We start from the raw sequence: 17,884 nt of genomic DNA on the forward strand, positions 1-17,884 counted from the left end.
ATATGGAGTGTTTTTGTCACTGCCTTTATAATCAGAGATCACAATATTTATAAATAAATTTATTTTCATTTTCATGTTAGAATTATAGCTTATATGTAATTACAAAAACTTCCAGATATTTCAGAATATTTATTGCCTCCAGCAAAACTAGAATCTGTCCTGAACCCTTAATATTTTTCTATACTTTATCCTTTTTCTGATCCTTTTTGGACAATAACAAATATATTACAAGCCCTCTGTGTTGCCTAATCACTTCCAAAGAGGCATGTGAATAAAAACGATGAAAAAGAACCATGAAATTTAACTTAATAAATATTAAAGTCTATAATTTAGAGGCTTTGAGTGAAAATACTTAAATATATGACCATATGCTTTTTCTTTGAAATCTCTTACCTATTAAAAAAATTAAGCACTCAATGGAAAAATGCAATTTAAAGATTCTAAAAAGTACTAAGAAACATCTCTACTCATTGTTATAATTTTTAATAGTTCTATTATTGTTAGAATGTATTAGCTTACTAAGTAGACAGGCTATTGAATCATTAGACCTGTATAACATGTAAGTTTCTAAATCATGAGAAGTGAGAAAAGTATATTGTGAGGCTTACATATCTTTTAATAGTAATCTCAGAAGAATTCATCATAAGAAAATATTTATTAGGACACTGCAGAAGACCTGCAGCGTGTTTTATCTTGGCTTAATAATTGGCACCACTTTTAGACAAAATGGTGGTAAATCCAGCACGTAATAGTTTAAAAACACATTCTAGTCTTCCAGTTTGTATTGGTGACCCATCATTGTGATTTTGGATATTCACTGATGTTTTTGAGAAATCCAGACTAAGTTTAAGTGATTAGATTACAAAAATAAATTGGTGAGAACTGAGGCAATTTAGAACTTCCCGGGTGGTGCTAGTGGTAAAGAGTGCAGGAGACAATGAGAGACAGTCCCTGGGTTGGGAAGATCCCCTGGAGAAGGGAATGGCAACCCACTCCAGTATTCTTGCCTGGAGAAGTCCATGGACAGAGGAGCCTGGTGGGTACAGTCCATGGGGTTGCACAGAGTCGGACATGACTGAAGCGATTTAGCATGCACGAGGCAATTTAACATGAAGTCAGAAAAGGGTATTTGCTGTTCTTAGGGGTGGGTAGGGATCATAGAGGCAGCAGAGAATGATGAAGTGGAGGGAAAGTTAAATATAGATTGAGTTATTCAGTCGCCCAGTTGTTTGCGACCTCATAGACTGCAGCACACCAGGCCTCCTTGTCCCTCATCATCTCCTAAAGTTTGCCCAAGTTCATGTTCATTGCATCAGTGATGCCATCTGGTCATCTCATCCTCTAGCGCCCTCTTCTCCTCCTGCCCTCAGTCTTTCCTGGCATCAGGGACTTTTCCAGTAGGTCAGCTGTTTGCATCAGGTGACCAAAATACTAGAGCTGCAGCTTCAGCATCAGTCCTCCTCCCAATGAGTATTCAGGGTTGATTTCCCTTAAGATTGACTGGTTTGCTCTCCTTGCTGTCCAAGGGACTTTCAGGAGTCTTCTCCAGCACCACGGTTTGAAGGCATCAATTCATTAGTGTTCTGCCTTCTTCACCGTCCAGCTCTCACAGTCGAACGTGATCACTGGAAAGACCATGGCCTTGACTATACGAATCTTGTCAGCTTACTCTGCTTTTCAGCACACACTGAGTTAGTTGATAATAATTTATTTTATCAGACAAGGTAAAATCAAATGATCTAACTTTGTAAAGAATTAGGAAGACCCCTTCTGAGATAGCAAAGAAAGGCTTTTGAAATATACACATTTGGATGAAGGGAGGAAAAGTTGAGAAGCAAAGTGGAGAGTTGCACACAATGGTGTTTATTATAGCGTTAGCACACATATCAGAGAAATAATTACCTATAAGGTCCAACTTCTAAGAGTCTTTAACAAAATGGATTGAAAGATTCCTATTGAGAATAAAACAGTTGTGGGAAATTAAAGGAAAAACCATATTATCATAAAGTTAAAATGTAACTTTAATGCCATCTAATGCATATAAATATAGACATTATTTCCCTGACTTCCCTGGTGGCTCAGGTGGTAAAGAATCTGCCTGCAATGTGGGAGACCCGGTTCAATTCCTGGGTCTGGAAGATCCCCTGGAGAAGTGAATGGCAATCCATTCCAGTATTCTGGCCTGAAGAATCCCACAGACAGAGGAGCCTGGTGGGCTACAGTCCATGGTGTCGCAAAGAGTCAGAACCAGCTGAGCGACTAGCACTCATTATTTCCCTTCCAATTGAAACCGAATGCAAAAGGTTCCCCCAAATGTAATTTTTTTTAGTAAGCCCATCATATTTACCTATTTTCTTTTTTGAGTTAAAATTAGCAGAGGAAGTACTAGTATTTAAGAAGTTTGAATAAAAAGATTCATACTTCTTTTTTATAACTCAACACAAATCCAGCAGGTGGCAGTAGTTTTTACATGTAAGCACAGCTCACGAAAACTTAAACATTGTGAAATTCATAAAATTATAGCATAATAGAGGTGGTTTTGATTCCAGCCTCAGCCTTTTTCAAATAATGCACATAAACACACTCATCTAGCAAGTACTCATGCTTGCCACTGTAGATCAGAACTACTTCATATCCCCCTTGATCTATGCATTCTCATTTAAGTGGGGTATAAGTATTTGTTAGGATGTGGGGAAATTATTTAATAATGTGTTTCACATTTTATTGAATGAATTTTTGTGATTTTTTTGGAAATTTTAAATATTCAAATGTTTTTGATCTACAAAAATGGGTATTCTATATAACCTTCCTAATATTTTTCTCTATTCCTTTCTACCAACTATTGAAACTCCCTCTCCGGCTTTACAGTGCCTATTTTGTCAAAGTGTGATTCTAGAATCAGTAGCATCCCCAGGGAACTTGTTAGAAATGCAGTCTCTGGCCTCATCCCAGACTAGCTGAACTGCAATTTTTGTTTTAATGAGATCCTTAGGTGATTAAGCAGCACTGGTAGCAAGTCCCCTAAAGACATCTGGAGCATATTCTTTAACTCTTCTTTCACACTTTTGGTTATTAAAAGTCTGTCTAGCTTCAAGCTCTAATATCAGTTCCCAGGCAAATGTTCTCTGGTTGAACTTGTGATTCAGGAACTCAAGAGGGAAGGTGGAGTTGTTTTTAGCCAATTATTTCCTTCTCTTTTCAAGACCCATCCTCTGTGGTATTGGGGACTGGAAGGGAGATTAGGGAAGAAAAGCCTACATTTCTCTTAACTAGGTAAGTACTATCCATATTGCATCAAAGTGTTCGCTCTTTAATGGGTACATTGAGTTCTAGAATCTCGGAGGCAGCCTCTCCACCGCACAGTTCCTTGATATGGAGATCAGTCTGCGGCTCTCTCTCTCTCTTGATCTCTCTGTTCCCACTCCTTGAAGTATATCCTGCCTCTTGTTGCTAGAATTTCTTTTCCCAGTAGGTGTCAAAATGATTCAAACCTGGACAGTACATTCTACCAGCATGGATGGACTCGGTAGAAACTTCCTTGCCATGCCAAACTGTAGGAGTACACTTCAGCCCACTTCCTCCAATTGTTTCTCCCCAAGTCTCTATTTTTCTGTTCACGCAGGTAGATGCAGGGCAGATCAACAAATCTGAAAGGGAAGAGATCGGAGTCTCTCCTTAGTCACTCCAGTTTCTCTAGCTGATTCTGTTGGAGCCTTGTTCACTTAACTTGGAGTGAGCTGTGCTTAGTAGCGCAGTTGTGTCCGACTCTGTGACCCCATGGACGTCAGGCTCCTCCATGGAATTCTCCATGCAAGAATACTGGAGTGGGTTGCCATGCCCTCCTCCAGGGATCGAATCCAGGTCTCCCTCATTGCAAGCAGATTCTTTACCATCTGAGCCACCAAGGAAGCCCAACTTGGGAGTGGGGTGGGGGAATAAAAAGGAAAGGAAAAGCCACAGTACTTTCCAGGAGCTTTTTAAGTTGTGGCTCCAATGATTCTCTCATCCTCCTCTCCCCTTGTGTCTTACTTATATTGCCTGAAAGTAGGGTTGGAGGTTTTGACCATGTTAAGTCCAGTTTTGTCCAGCTTTTGGTCCTGACTGAAGGAGTGTGCGTGTGTGTCATTCGTGTCCAATTCTTTGCAACGCCGTGGACTGTAGCCCGCCAGGCTCCTCTGTCCATGGGATTTCCCAGGCAAGAATACTGGGTGGGTTGCCATTTCCATCTCCAGGGGATCTTCGACACCCAGGGATTGAAACCATATCTCTTGCATCTCCTGCATTGCAGGCAGATTCTTTACCGTCTGAGCCACCAGGGAAGCAGGGCTGAAGGACTATCTGCTTCAAATGTGGGCAGCTATTTAGACGGTGAGTGCTGCATGTTCTTGTCCCCTATTGTGGACCTCACTCAACAGTCTCATACTAGTGTTTCACTATTTTCAGTTTATCTCTCCTTTGTACTTTAATACACATTGCTAAGTTTGCCTCTTGAAAAACCTATATGCAGGTCAGGAAGCAACAGTTAGAACTGGACATGGAACAACAGACTGGTTCCAAATAGGAAAAGGAGTACGTCAAGGCTGTATATTGTCACCCTGCTTATTTAACTTACATGCAGAGTACGTCATGAGAAACGCTGGACTGGAAGAAGCACCAGCTGAAATCAAGATTGCCGGGAGAAATATCAAAACCTCAGATATGCAGATGACACCACCCTTATGGCAAAAAGTGAAGAATTAAAGAGCCTATTGATGAAAGTGAAAGAGGAGAGTGAAAAAGTTGGCTTAAAGCTTAACTTTCAGAAAACTAAGATCATGGCATCCGGTCCCATCACTTCATGGCAAATAGATGGGGAAACAGTGGAAACAGTGTCAGACTTTATTTTTTTTGGCTCCAAAATCACTGCAGATGGTGATTGCAGCCATGAAATTAAAAGACGCTTACTCCTTTGAAGGAAAGTTATGACCAACCTAGATAGCATATTAAAAAGCACAGACATTACCTTGCCAACAAAGGTCCATCTAGTCAAGGCTGTGGTTTTTCCAGTGGTCAGGTATGGATGTGAGAGTTGGACTGTGAAGAAAGCTGAGCACCGAAGAATTGATGCCTTTGAACTGTGGTGTTGGAGAAGACTCTTGAGAGTCCCTTGGACTGCAAGGAGATCCAACCAGTCCATCCTAAAGGAAATGAGTCCTGAATGTTCATTGGAAGGACTGATGCTGAAGCTGAAACCTCATGCAAAGAGTTGACTCATTGGAAAAGACCGTGATGCTGGGAGGGACTGGGGGCAAGAGGAGAAGGGGACGACAGAGGATGAGGTGGCTGGATGGCATCACCAACTCGATGGACATGAGTGTGAGTAAACCCTGGGAGTTGGTGATGGACAGGGAGGCCTGGTGTGCTGCGATTCATGGGGTTGCAAAGAGTCGGACACGACTGAGTGACTGAACTGAACTGAACTGAAGTTTACCTCCTGACAAGACTACAATCTGCTTACAATCACAACTTGGAATATAAGAGTGATTCTAAAAGTCTTCTAGCATGTTTTACCTTTCATTTCATTCACTCATTCATTCTTTCATTTAACTCAAGCATTGAAATGAATGCTGCATGTACAGTGATGAAGGAAACACATGGTTCTTGACTCTTGAAATTTACCATGTGGGGGCAATGGGGCGGGGTTGGGGGGGAAGATAGTTAATAGATAAGAAAAGAAATAGTAAAAAAAAAAACCCCACAGTAATAGAGAATAATTGTGGGTACTATGTTGGTGGATGGCAGGTGAGAGGTAGGAGGGAAACATCTTAAACAGAGTAGTTAGATCTTTGAGACATGAAGACTGAAGAGGAACCAGCCAGGAGAAAAGGTAGGAGGGTGGTCCAGTTAAGTGCACAGGTTGTATCAAAGCTTGAGAATACAGAGATCAGCAAGAAACTTGAGGAAGTTTCTGGGTGGAAGTGTTATGGGAAAAGAGAAAAATGGTAGGACATGAAGTTGGAGAAATGGAGGGGACTAGATCAAAGAGGTATCATGGCCACAACTAGGAATTTAGATATAATGGGAAATAATAAGGATTTTAAGGAGGAACATGCGGTTTCATTTATATTTTCAAAAGAATATTCTTGCTGCTTTGTGGAGAACAGATTGAAGGAAGCTTCCAAGGTATTCGAGATATTCAAGAGGAGACATCGGGGAGACAATTGGACATGTCTGTTTGGAACCCAAAGGTAAGGTGTAGGCTGTAGTTACAAATTTGTGAGTCATTTCAACCATTCCTAGAGTTCCAACAATAAAGCATAAAAATCTGAAGCCACCATGCTTTTCAGCTAACCTTTCTGTAGTAGTGTATAATTTACATTTGACCATCACAATTCTGAGATGCCTTTTTTTCTCACTGTACAGATAAATACCCTGATGCTCAAATAAATTATTTAACTTGCTCAGTGTGTCTTAGTATTAGTCAGGATTGAAGTCTAGACCTTTGATTACAAAGTCTTCAATATCACATCATACTATTGACTTCCTTCTATTTTAAAGGATCTAGAAAGGGTAAGAGTAGCTGACTAAAACATGAAGAATTTTTCTAAAAAAAAAAACAAAACCCTGACAATATATTCCCTATTAATGCATACCAAGCTTCCCATGTTCCTATTTACTTTAAACTGTAGTAGTAAAAGTAGGAACGTCAAGGAAAGGGTGGATAAGAGTGGTATTATGAAAAAAACAGAAAGGACACAGGGTCCCAGAGAACTAGGGGAAGAAATTGAGCAAGAGATGTAAAAACTACACAAATAGCAACATCATTATTAGCCACTACTAATATGGGGTTTTTTATGTACCAGGTACTATCAGACACACACACATTCCATCTACCTTTTCTGTCTTCTCTCAATTATCCTGAGACATGATTGTTACTACCCTCATTTGACAGATGAGGAAACTGAAGAACAGACTCATCAAAGTCATGCAGATATTAAGTAGTGGGGCTGGGATACATCCTGGCAGTAAGTTTCCAATTCTGTATTTTAGCCACTGTGCTATATTGCTTCCATCAAGACACCAACTGTGGAAACCAGTTAGGAATGGAGTTGGAAATATTCCTTTTAAATTATAGCAAGGCAGACAAGAAGAAATGAGCAGAATATTTGAGTTAGATAAATTGTGTTCAAGGAGAGGATTTAGGCTAGGGGACAAACTATGAGGCAGGGTTTTTGTTTTAGGGAAAAGTGGAATCTGAAAGTTGGAAATGTGATTAAAAATATGCGGTGCAGTTTTCTTCTTGGAGAGTATGGGGAGAAAGGTAAGTTGTGAACTGAATCATGGGGAATGTTTGAGTAGTGGCAGAAGACCAAGCAGAAAAACGGGACTATCAACAGGTGTTGGTAAATGATTAAATACAGAACATGAGAGAGGAAGGAGTCAAAGATGAACGTGATGTGTTTCTAGTGACTAAGAGGACCATGGAACCATTAAAAGGGGCAAAGGTATTTTTGAAGATACGATGCGGAATATGAAGAGAGATCACTTTCTCTAGAAAATCCAAACATCCACATCCTAGGAAAAGCATTCAAAGCCTCTTGTCTAACTGAAACCTTCTTAACCAGTATTATTAACCTTGCCTCCTCTCTTGCTACCACTGTGAGAATTCATGATCGCAAGTGATAGACAGCCTCTCACTGGTTTAAGCAATGAATACATGTTAAGAATTTATTGACTAACTTAACTGAGATTTCCAGAGTTATCTAGTCCACAACGGATTCCATGCATTCAATGTGTCTCCAGGCCAAATCTCCATTTTTGAACCTGCTTTATTCCACATTGCCTTCTTTCTCAGAATCTGTGAGTAGGAAGATGTGTTCAGGTTTCCATTTTTGCAGTCTTTAACTCCACTGGAAAAGAGATCACCCTTCTTAGTTAAATCCAAACTAAGGTAGAGGATTAACTCAAATGTGTTTTCCTCTGGAATCCTACCCCCTTCAGCCAAATGGTCTGAGAGTGAAGAAAGGATAGTTCTCCAAAGGAAATGATCAGAATAGGGAATGAATGCTAAGCAGGAAAAAAATATTCATGGGGTCGCAAAGAGTCGGACACGACTGAGCGACTGAACTGAACTGAACTGAACTGAAAATCTCGTCTGCTATATGGTGACTCTATCACGCTCTCCCATTCCGGACAGAATCCTCTGGTGAATGATAGGGATCTGAAGAGTTCCTCAGTTTCGATGTTCTTTTTCTCTTGAGTACACAGCAAGAATCTGAAGTGTTCACTGAGATGAATGTTACCTTTGAGGGAGGATTTTGTAGTCACAACAGTTTATTTTTTAAAAGAAGATAAAACGGTTTCCATTTCAAATTCAAAGAACAATCATTAAAATATGAAAACCATTAAGAATTAGAAATGTAGACTTTTCCCCAATAATTTTTAGCTACCGAAAGTTGCTTTCCTTTGTGGACCAACTGTATAAACCATCAAGGAAATTAATTTCCCCCTAAGATAAGGGGGAAAACATTCACGCGTTTTTCTACAAGGGAAGCGGTACGAGCTAGGATCCTGGTTTCCGTTCAGTGCTCCATCCCCCATCTTCCTTAAGGCTAGGTAAAAAACTCCACAGGAGCACGTCCGTTATCTTCTTTGGCTTCCGCCCTCCAGCCAAGGACTCACGTCCGGTCTCCCCAGGCCCACTCTCCAAAAAGAAGCGATTAAAGCGGTGCACTTCCCGGGGAAGAGAGAGGAGGAGTCTGGAGTGCCAGTCACCTTCACAAATGCCCTCTTCCAGTCCCAAGAGACGAAACGCAAGTGATGCCACTGGAGGCGGGGAAAAAGTCTTTTCGCCCGCCCGACTGATTTTTTTCCCTGGCACTGGCAAAGTGATTTGCTTTTCGAGAAAGAGAAGGTCCCCTTTCTCTTTCGAGAAAGAGAAGGGATGGCTTCGGGATCCCTCACACAAGAAACTCTCCCCTGTCCTTGCTTCCCGCATCCAGGGTAAAAGCCAAAGCCACCCTGATCTAAAGCCACCCCAATCTGAACTCCCGGGACCGGCCGCACCCTCCGCAGCTAACCAGGCCCCGCCTCCCCTGCTTTCCAGTAACCGGTGCGAGGAAGGGGGCGCCGGGGAGATCTCGGCTTTCCTGCACGCCCGGCGGCAGCCGCGGATCGCGCAGACGCGTTGCTCTAGGGAGCAGGAGTCTCCTCCGGCGCCCGGGATCCCCAGCGCTGCTCCGAGCTGCCTAACGGGGCACGTCGCATGCGCACCGAGACGCGCCGGGGAAAGGGAGAGTGAGGGGAGGGACGAACGAAACGCGCCGGCAGTCGGAGCCCGCAGGGGGTCACTGACTACGCATGCGCCGGGAGGGAGCGCAATCACAGACTCGTCTTGCGGCTACCGGCTTAAAAAAGGAAACCCTCGAGACCGAGAGCGCGAAGGAAATCTGGCCGCCGACGCGTGCGCGCTCCCGGTGAGTGGCGCCCCGCCGGGTGGGCCTGGGGCCTGACGTCCGCCTGCTGGCTTGCCTCGGCGGCGCATGCGTGGTCCCGGCCGGTGGAGGAGGGGAAGGGAAGGGAGGGGGAGGAGTTGAGGGCGGCTGTAGCGGTGAATTTTTGGGGGGTGGGCTGGGGGCGCCACTCAGCCCCAGGTGCTGCTAGAGCTGGGAGCCGCAGCGTCTTCAGGACGCTGCCAGGCTAGTGGTTCCGAGTCGCCGCAGCTGGACTCCAGGGTGCGGGAGGGAAGAAGCCGGAGCCGCCGCAAGCCACACGGTGAGGGCGCCGGGAAGTGGGGGGAGCGGGAGGGCGGTGTGTGTGGGGCCGGGGGGCGGCGGCCAGGGGAGGGGCGGGCTGGCGCTGAAGCCCAAGTTTTGCTTATCGCTCCAGTGTGTCTCTTCTCGGGAGTTGGGGTGGAGGCCCGCCCCGTTTGAAGGGCCTTTCGGGACAGCTGGGGTTACCTGCGGGGCAGGGGCGGGATTGGGGTGCGCGGCGGGGCCGGGTGGCCGGAGCGCGCCCTTGGGTTGGGGCCGATCAGAGCGGCAGAGCGGCGGGGAGAGCCGAAGAGCCGGTGCGGAGAGGGCTTTCGCTGGGGACCCGCTAGGCCTTGTGACCCACTTTATTCCTGTCACAACTCGGGCACGTTTGGAGCGGCGCCCAATGGGGCGCCGGGACGGCCAGCTCCTCCGGGGAACCCCCGCCCTCCCGGCTCCCGGCCCGCGCGCCGCGGCCCGCAGTCCGAGCGGCGGCCGCCGCCGCCCGTGGGCTGGTTCCGTTAGTGGTCGCGGTTCCGGGGCTGGGTCCCCGGGGAGCGCGCTGCTCCTCGCGTCCGACTCGAGCCGCCGCGCGGGTTCGAAGGCTCCGGGGCGGCGCCGGTCTTCCTTGAGTCCACCCGCGCCCGCCCGCCCCGGGTCACCGCGGCGGCTGATTCTTATGGAAACCTTTCCGCCTGCGAAGCTGGACTCTGGCTGGTCCCGGCGTGCTGGCCCCGGGAGAGTAATTTCCGACGCGTAGCGCCGCAGAGCTTACATTCTTGAGTGCGTTTTCGCTGGTGTACAAGTCGTCCTGTTGCTAATAGCAGAATCCTGAAAGGTAAAAACCTCGGCCTCTGACTTGGGGAATGAAAGGTCGAATCAGGTGGCGGCTGCTTGCTATTAGAATGCCACGCTGTCCGACTTGAAGGCTTTCTAACCTTAAAAAAGAAAAGCAACAACAATGTTTTCTTTTACAGCGAAAAAAAAGCACTAGAAGGAACTTTTAGTCATTGTTGATTTGGCTGTTAACGCTGATGCCCCAATCAAAAAAAGGTAATTTCACTTGAAGTCTGCATTCTAATTTGTACCTTCCTTTTAAGTTATGATAAAATTGTGCGACGTTTTCCGTCTACCTGGTTGGAAAATAAACGTTCTAAAAAGGATGTAATTCAAATAATGAGTTGCTTTGTCTGTTTTTAGATCTTGGGGGGGGGGGGAGAAACTGTTACGTAGTTAACTGTATAGAATGTCATTAAAGTTTAGCCTGAAGAAGATAGATGAAAGTTGTGGTGGTCATAATCGGCTGTGAAAACGAATGAGGCTTTGTGTGTAATGACATGGAAAGATCTCCAAAGTATGTTATAAAGTGAAAAAAACAAGATATAGAACAGCGTGAATAATGTGCTACTTTGTGTAATAACGAGGCACCCATGGAATAGGAATATAAATTTGTGTTGTTTCTATAAGTATAAAGAAACTGGCGGGGGAGGATAGTGGACAATTGATAGTGGTTGGGGAGAGGGAGGAGTAACCTGATGAGGGGATGGTGGGAAATGACAAGTACATTGTATGCCTTTATGTTTTGAGTATTTGTGACTATATTATGGATTTGTAAACTAGATTAAACAAAAATCCTTCTCTCCAAAATAATTTGCTCAAAATAATTTGTCTTTCCTAATTTGTAGTAATTTTGGCCATTTTTAATATGGTTTCTCTTAGTGTTTTTTTAATAAGGGGAAACGACCTAAACAGAAAGTTTTAAGTATGGCTATCTAGGCTCCAGTTTTTAAGATGCTAATGTTGCAAATTTAACTTTTAGAAATGTTTAGTCATATTTTGCTTTGCTAAAATATATGACATTATTTACATTTGACATTTTGGCTTATGCTGTGTTCAGAGCATAGTTTTTCCTCCTGCTTTTTCCCTAGAAGTCCTAGTTGTATAAAATTTTACTTTTGCTCTTTTTAACCCCAAAGTTGTGATGACAAGTAGTTGAAGAATATGAACTCTCCATTAAAATGATAATGGAATTGATTGTCTAGATAGTTTGCTTTTCAGATGGGGAAATGGTTTTCTCAAGGCAGTCAGACATGAACTGCATGTAAATTTACATGTGTGTGTGTTTAGAGAGAGATCCTGGATATAGATACAGTACTTACAGAGAATTAAAGTTGAGAGTCAATGTTCTGTTGGTGCAAATGTTAAAATTTTTTAATGACTTAATGGATTGCTGAAAACAGTAATTTCAGTGGGGAGGGTACTCGAAATTCCTCTGGTGGCTAATATCGTATAATCAGAGGAGTGAATGTTGAGTAGTGGGTGACAGTTGCTATGGGCATTTTTGTTGTGTTTCCTTTTTATTTTGGAGGATAGGATAACTTTGTTATTTCTCTTTTGATCTATAGGTCTCTGGTAGTTAAATTTCTGCAAATGGCATTTAATTTTCATTTGAATTCCATATAGGTCTAGGTCTGTTCATTCTTTTTGAAAAACATTAGAGAAGTAAGTCAATAGTCACGAAAAATTTAGACAAGGCAATGTATTTATAATAGGTGAAAATGATTTTTAGATCCTTCTATCACATCTTTCCCCCAGAGATAACTACTGTTACATTGTTACGTAACCTTTGAGTTCTTTTTCTGTGTATTTACATAGACCTTTATTTTTATTTATTTATTTTATTTATTTTCGGTGGGTTTTGTCATACATTGATATGAATCAGCTACATAGACCTTTAATCTCAAAAATTAAATTGTCTTGATGGTCTGCTTTGTCAGTTTGTCTCTTCTGTGAGCTCTGTTACCTCTCACAGGGCAGGGAAACGACCTGGATTGGATATGTCAGAAAGTTAAGCAACTGAGCCTCCTGGTCTTCTGACGTGAACCTAGGCATGCTTTGTCTTTAACTAAGAGACATTGATTTACTTGGAAGGAATCCAGCAGGGGAAACAGGAGAAGAAGCTTTTTGGTCTGGATTTTGCTTTAATGACAGCAGACAAGTTGTATACATACTTCTGATAACATTACCTTTCTAATAGTTCCAAAGGTGTATTTTGGTTGTTGTTTTGTTTCATTTTGTTTTTAAACCGAGCTGAGAATAATGACTAAGACTTCATTCTTTTTAGGTGATAGAGAGTTGGCTATTAGTCAAGACTCTTTACTAACCTGTGAGATACATAGAAGGATGCAGTACAGTTGACCCTTCCCTAAAGAGCTGGACATGACTGAGTGCACACACACCCTTAAAAAAGCATGTGTGTAATGATTTAACACAAGTTAGGAAATGGTAAATTCCAGGAGAAAAACTCACCTAAGGTTTGTAAGAGTAAGACTGTTTCCAGCTTTTTATTTTTGTGGGCATGGGGTTTGACTGGAGAGTAGAGATATATCGTGACATTTAAAATAGTTAGGAAAGGATAGAGCAAATTTAGCTTGTCTTAGCTCTTAAGGGGTAAGAAAGTAAGGTGTTAAGTTGTGTCTTTATAGCAGGCACTAATTGAAAGCTTATTTTTGTTTTTTTACTCTCTCCCACTAGAAAGAACCATTTGATGTTTTACTTGATAATTATAATACAGTCTCTCTTAGATTTCAGGATTTGGAGAAGTAATAGGGGATTTAATTCTGACGGTTAGCTGTTTTCTGGCATCTAATGTTTCAGGCAGTGTTAATACTAAAAGTAAATTGTTTTTTCCTGTCATTTTTTTCCTCAAAGCACATATTTAATGTACCTGCTCCCCCACATTTTTAGTTCTTGTGCTGTGTCAAGTAAAATACTTATTTTCTGAAATATTTTAAACTATGAAAGCAAACAGCATTATGGTGAAAAATCTGTCAAAGTTCCTCATTCAGCAAAATTTGTATTTCTTTCCAGTTCTTTGCAGATGCATAAAGTAAAAAAAAAAAAAGAGGGAAAACTTTTATAGTTTCTTATAGGTATTGTCCCAGTATTGTACATTGTATTTTATCCTTTTCTGAGTCTAAAATTCTAGGTGGAATTGTATGAATTAAGATAACTTTTTTAGTGTCAGAACAATTTAATCTTACTAATTTACTGTAATTGTTAAAATGGCATTTATATTTATAGGTTACTTTACAACCATCTGTTAGTCATTTTTATAGCTCTGTTGGGTGTAACTTCTGTGAATTAGGTGGGTAAGAGATTCCTGTTTTTCTCTGTTTTTGATTATATGAATATTAGATTACCTAAGCTCATCCTTGTAAGTATAATGTCATCTTTGAGTTATTACTTGTTTTAGGTGTGTATTTTACAAAGATGTCATTCTACTTACTATTTTAAGTTTTAGAAGTTTACCGAAAAATCAGTTTTGAAAAATAAATTTTTATGTGTTATTTTTAACCTTTATAAGATACTGTTTAGAATGTGATTTACCTTTTATTTTTCAGAAATATTTCTGAAAAACAGGGTAGGTATCTATGAAGCAGTTGGCACACACTCCATTAAAATTTAAGCTATAATATTTTTTACAGAGAGTTTGTTTGATTGCTTCAAAACTTCCTTAAAAGGAAAATCTTAATACTAAGAAAGAATACTTTCACCCAACGAATTGACATTACATTTCTGTAGGATTTCGGTGACATTTGATGCAACTCTTAGGTATCTATATCCTCTAGATTAAGTCAGGGAGAAAAACTGCTTAACTTATTTTCAATAGAAAATAAATATGATATTAAAGCTCAGTGCAGGAGTTTTAATGTGTTTGTTGTCATTTTTTTGGAAGTTACATGTTTTCTCAGGTTTCTGTGACTTTTGATAGCAACTGCTTTTTACTTTTTTCTTTTTTGTCATGAAAACAGGAAGTTTTTAGTGTTTATTTCTTTTGTTCATTTATTTTCAGTGACATGATCAGATCTTTAAAATATCTGGTTTTGTGTTGAATATAGATTATTATTATTTATTCCTTGAAATTTGATAATAGCGAACTATTTTAACAAGATCTTAGTTATGTTTGTAGCTTGGTGTAGTGATTAAGAGTGTAGGGCTCTACAGCTAGCCTGCTTGGCTTTCACGTCCTGGCTTTATTACTAGTGATTGGACAAATGTTACCTCAATTTCTCATCTATGAAATGGCGATAATGCTAGTTCATAATATTATGTGAGGATTAAACAGTACTTGCAAATTACTTAGAACAATGAGTATCATAGAGTTAATTGTTCAATAAAAAATGTTAGCTGTTATTATTTCTGTTGTTTTGGTACTTTCATAGTGTATATCAAACATAGCTCTTGTTTTTGGGGAGGGGAATCCTAATTACCGTTAAGTTACTTAGAGTTTTGTTTCTAGGTAGAGAATTTGAGAGAGAGAGTGTGTGTGTTAAGTCACTTCAGTTGTGTCCGACTCCTTGCGACCCCATGGACTGTAGCCTGCCAGACTCCTCTGTTCATGGGATTCTCCAGGCAAGAATACTGGAGTGGGTTGCCATTTCCGTCTCCAGAATTTGAGAGTACTTGACCTTTTTATGTAACTTAGAACAATGAAAATGTTATTAGAAAATGTTGCCAAGATGCTTGGTATTGCATATTTCTTTGAAATCCCTTTGCCAAGTAGAGTTTTGAAAGACTGGTGATTTGTTTTTCCTATGTTGAAACTTAAATTTTAGTTGAAATAATATTAGAGGTTACTTTGGAAAAAACGCACAAATTACAATGCAGAATGTTAGAACTCAGATTTTATTTTATAACTTATATAGTTCTATAGAAATTTCACAGATTTTTATTAGAAGCAGGAAGAGAAATGAGAGTAACATTAATTAATGGAAAAAGCTGTTTTCTATTCTTACCTGATAATTTTTGTCTCCATCAGAAGTGGTTGATGATATAATGTATTTGTCATTATAAAGGTGCCAGTTTCACATAGAGTTTGTGTGAGACAAATGTATATTGTTTAGCCTCTTTTTAGACTTGATCACATTATTATATATATATATATATTTTAAGTCTTTCACTTGTTAGAGATGATCATTGTTAAGATTTTTTTTTTTTGCTTTGAAAATAGTTTTGTGGTTTTTATAAAAATGGATCTTGTTTTTGGGAAAGAGTTAAAGTATTAAAAACTACAAATAAAATCTATGATTAAAAAAAAAATTCCCCAAAATCCCCGGGATGAAGCTCTCTGTTAATATTTTTTTTTCAGCATTTTCTAAGGTAGTTGGGGTGTGTTTGTATGTATAAATGTATGTGTTAAAATTTTATAGCAAGTAGAATAAAATGCAGTTTTATAAACTACCATTTTCCTCTCATCATGTTTTCTGGATATCTTTAGTTGTAAAGTCATGTTTTCATTATTTTTTATCTTTGTTGTTTAGTCACTGAATTGTGTTTTCTCTTGCAACCCCATGGACTGTAGCTGCCAGGCTCCTCTGTCCATGGGATTTCCCAGGCAAGAGTACTAGAATGGCTTGCCATTTCTTTCTCCAAGAGTTCTTCCTGATCCAGGGATCAAACCCTAAGTCTCCTGCATTGCAGGCAGATTCTTTTACCACTGAGCCACCTGGGAAGGCCTTTTTTAAAAAAAATTTAGTTTTAGTCTTTTACTTTGTTTTCAGTTGACCTTTGAGCAACGTGGCAGCAACTCTCTGCATGATTGGAAAAGTAAAAAATCCACATATAACTTATAATTGGCCCCTTCCATGGTTCCTCAGTACCCAGTGTTCCCCATTCTTTGATTCAAGCAGTCACAGTTCATATGTTACTCAAGTATTTATTTACTGTTGGGAAAAAATCTGGGCACAGGACCGAGGGAGTTTAAACTTGTGTTACTCAGGGGTCTATTATAGTTACATTTTTGCTAATAATAGCTGAGTTTGACTTCTCTTTGAGTCATCTGTTTTGCATTCCTTTTTATCACTCCTGTTTTGCTCTTTTTTGTGTGTTAATCTAATTTTCCCCCCTTTTTCCTATTAATTCATTAGTTATATATTCTTTCATTATACCATTAAGGGTTATTCTTGAGGTTGCATACAATAAGCATACTTGACTTACAATGCAAATTATTGATAATACAAATAATAGTTCAAATTATTACTTTTACCATTCTTCAATAATGACTGTTTCTTACGCATTAACTCATATGCTAACCTTTTTGCATTATTACCATTCTGCATTTTATTTATACTTACTTTAAACGCCAGAGAACATATGGTTTTGGACAGTCAATTTCTGTTCATATTTACCCTTTCCAGGGTTCTCCTTTCTTGCATTTTGAAGTCTGGGTTCTTTTTCCTTCTGTCTGAATAGCTTCCTTTAGTAGTATGTGTTTTAATACTAGTCAACCTGCTGACAGTGAATTTTTCCTTTTTTGTTTGTCTGAAAACATCTTAATTTCACCTTTTAAAAATAATATTTTCACAGGGTATAGAACTCTACATTGACAGTTATTTTATTGTCTTCTGGCTTTCTGTTAAAATCTTATTGAAGGTAATGTATCAGTGTATGTCTTGCTAATAATAATGTCTTCTGTTTTTCTCAAAGGACTTCTCAGAATGCTTTTTCTTCTTTTGTTTTTTTAGCAATTTGACTGTGATGTGTTGAGGTGTTGTTTTCTTTGTATTTTGCTTAATGTTCCTAGAGCTTTTTTGAATATGTAGCTTGGTGCCTTTTAGTTTTGGAAAGTTCTCTGTCATTACATCTTCAATTATTGCTTCTGCCTGTTTCATCCTTTATGGATTCTAATTTAAACATTTATTACACCCTATCTTCATGTTTCAAATGTCTCTTAAAAAATTTTTTTATCTCCGTACTTCCATTGGATATCTTATAATGAACTGTCTTAAAGTACACCAAAAGCTACTTTATTTTTCTCCAAGTGAAAATGTTGTGTTAATTTTGCATTATAACTTTGAGTTCTAAAACATCCATTTGATCCTATTTTATAGATTTTTAATAGACTCCAGTTCTCTTGAACATATTGATTATAATTGTGTACATAGTTGTCTATTAAATAATTGCAGTATCTGCATCATCCATTCGTCTACATACATTGTTTTTGTGTTGATTGTTTTTCATGTAGTTGTGGCATTCTTTCTCTCTGTATGTTGACAGGTTTTTCAAAGAACTTGCCCATTTCATCTAAGTTGTTGAATTAGTAAAGTTGTTTATATCTTACTATCTTTTAAATAGCTGTAGAATATATTGTG

General features: G+C 40.0%; 1 protein-coding gene across 9 annotated transcripts in view; it reads left to right on the plus strand.

Annotated features, from left to right (window-relative positions):
* The window catches only part of CLOCK (clock circadian regulator), a 332,535-nt gene that overhangs the window by 195,930 nt on the left and 118,721 nt on the right, over nucleotides 1–17,884 (plus strand). For 3 of the 9 annotated variants that reach the window (XM_065914275.1, XM_065914284.1, XM_065914285.1), the window contains exons 1-2: nucleotides 9,596–9,753; nucleotides 10,709–10,784. The exons of 1 other annotated variant lie outside the window; for it this stretch is intronic. The gene's annotated coding sequence lies outside the window, so the exon portion shown is untranslated. Of the gene's footprint in view, nucleotides 1–9,170; nucleotides 9,456–9,595; nucleotides 9,754–10,063; nucleotides 10,570–10,708; nucleotides 10,785–17,884 lie in introns of those variants that run through there. 5 more of the 9 variants (XM_065914277.1, XM_065914276.1, XM_065914279.1 and 2 more) reach the window with 5 other exon arrangements.

The sequence above is a fragment of the Muntiacus reevesi genome, chromosome 22 (assembly GCF_963930625.1).
Source record: "Muntiacus reevesi chromosome 22, mMunRee1.1, whole genome shotgun sequence".
Taxonomy (NCBI): domain Eukaryota; kingdom Metazoa; phylum Chordata; class Mammalia; order Artiodactyla; family Cervidae; genus Muntiacus; species Muntiacus reevesi.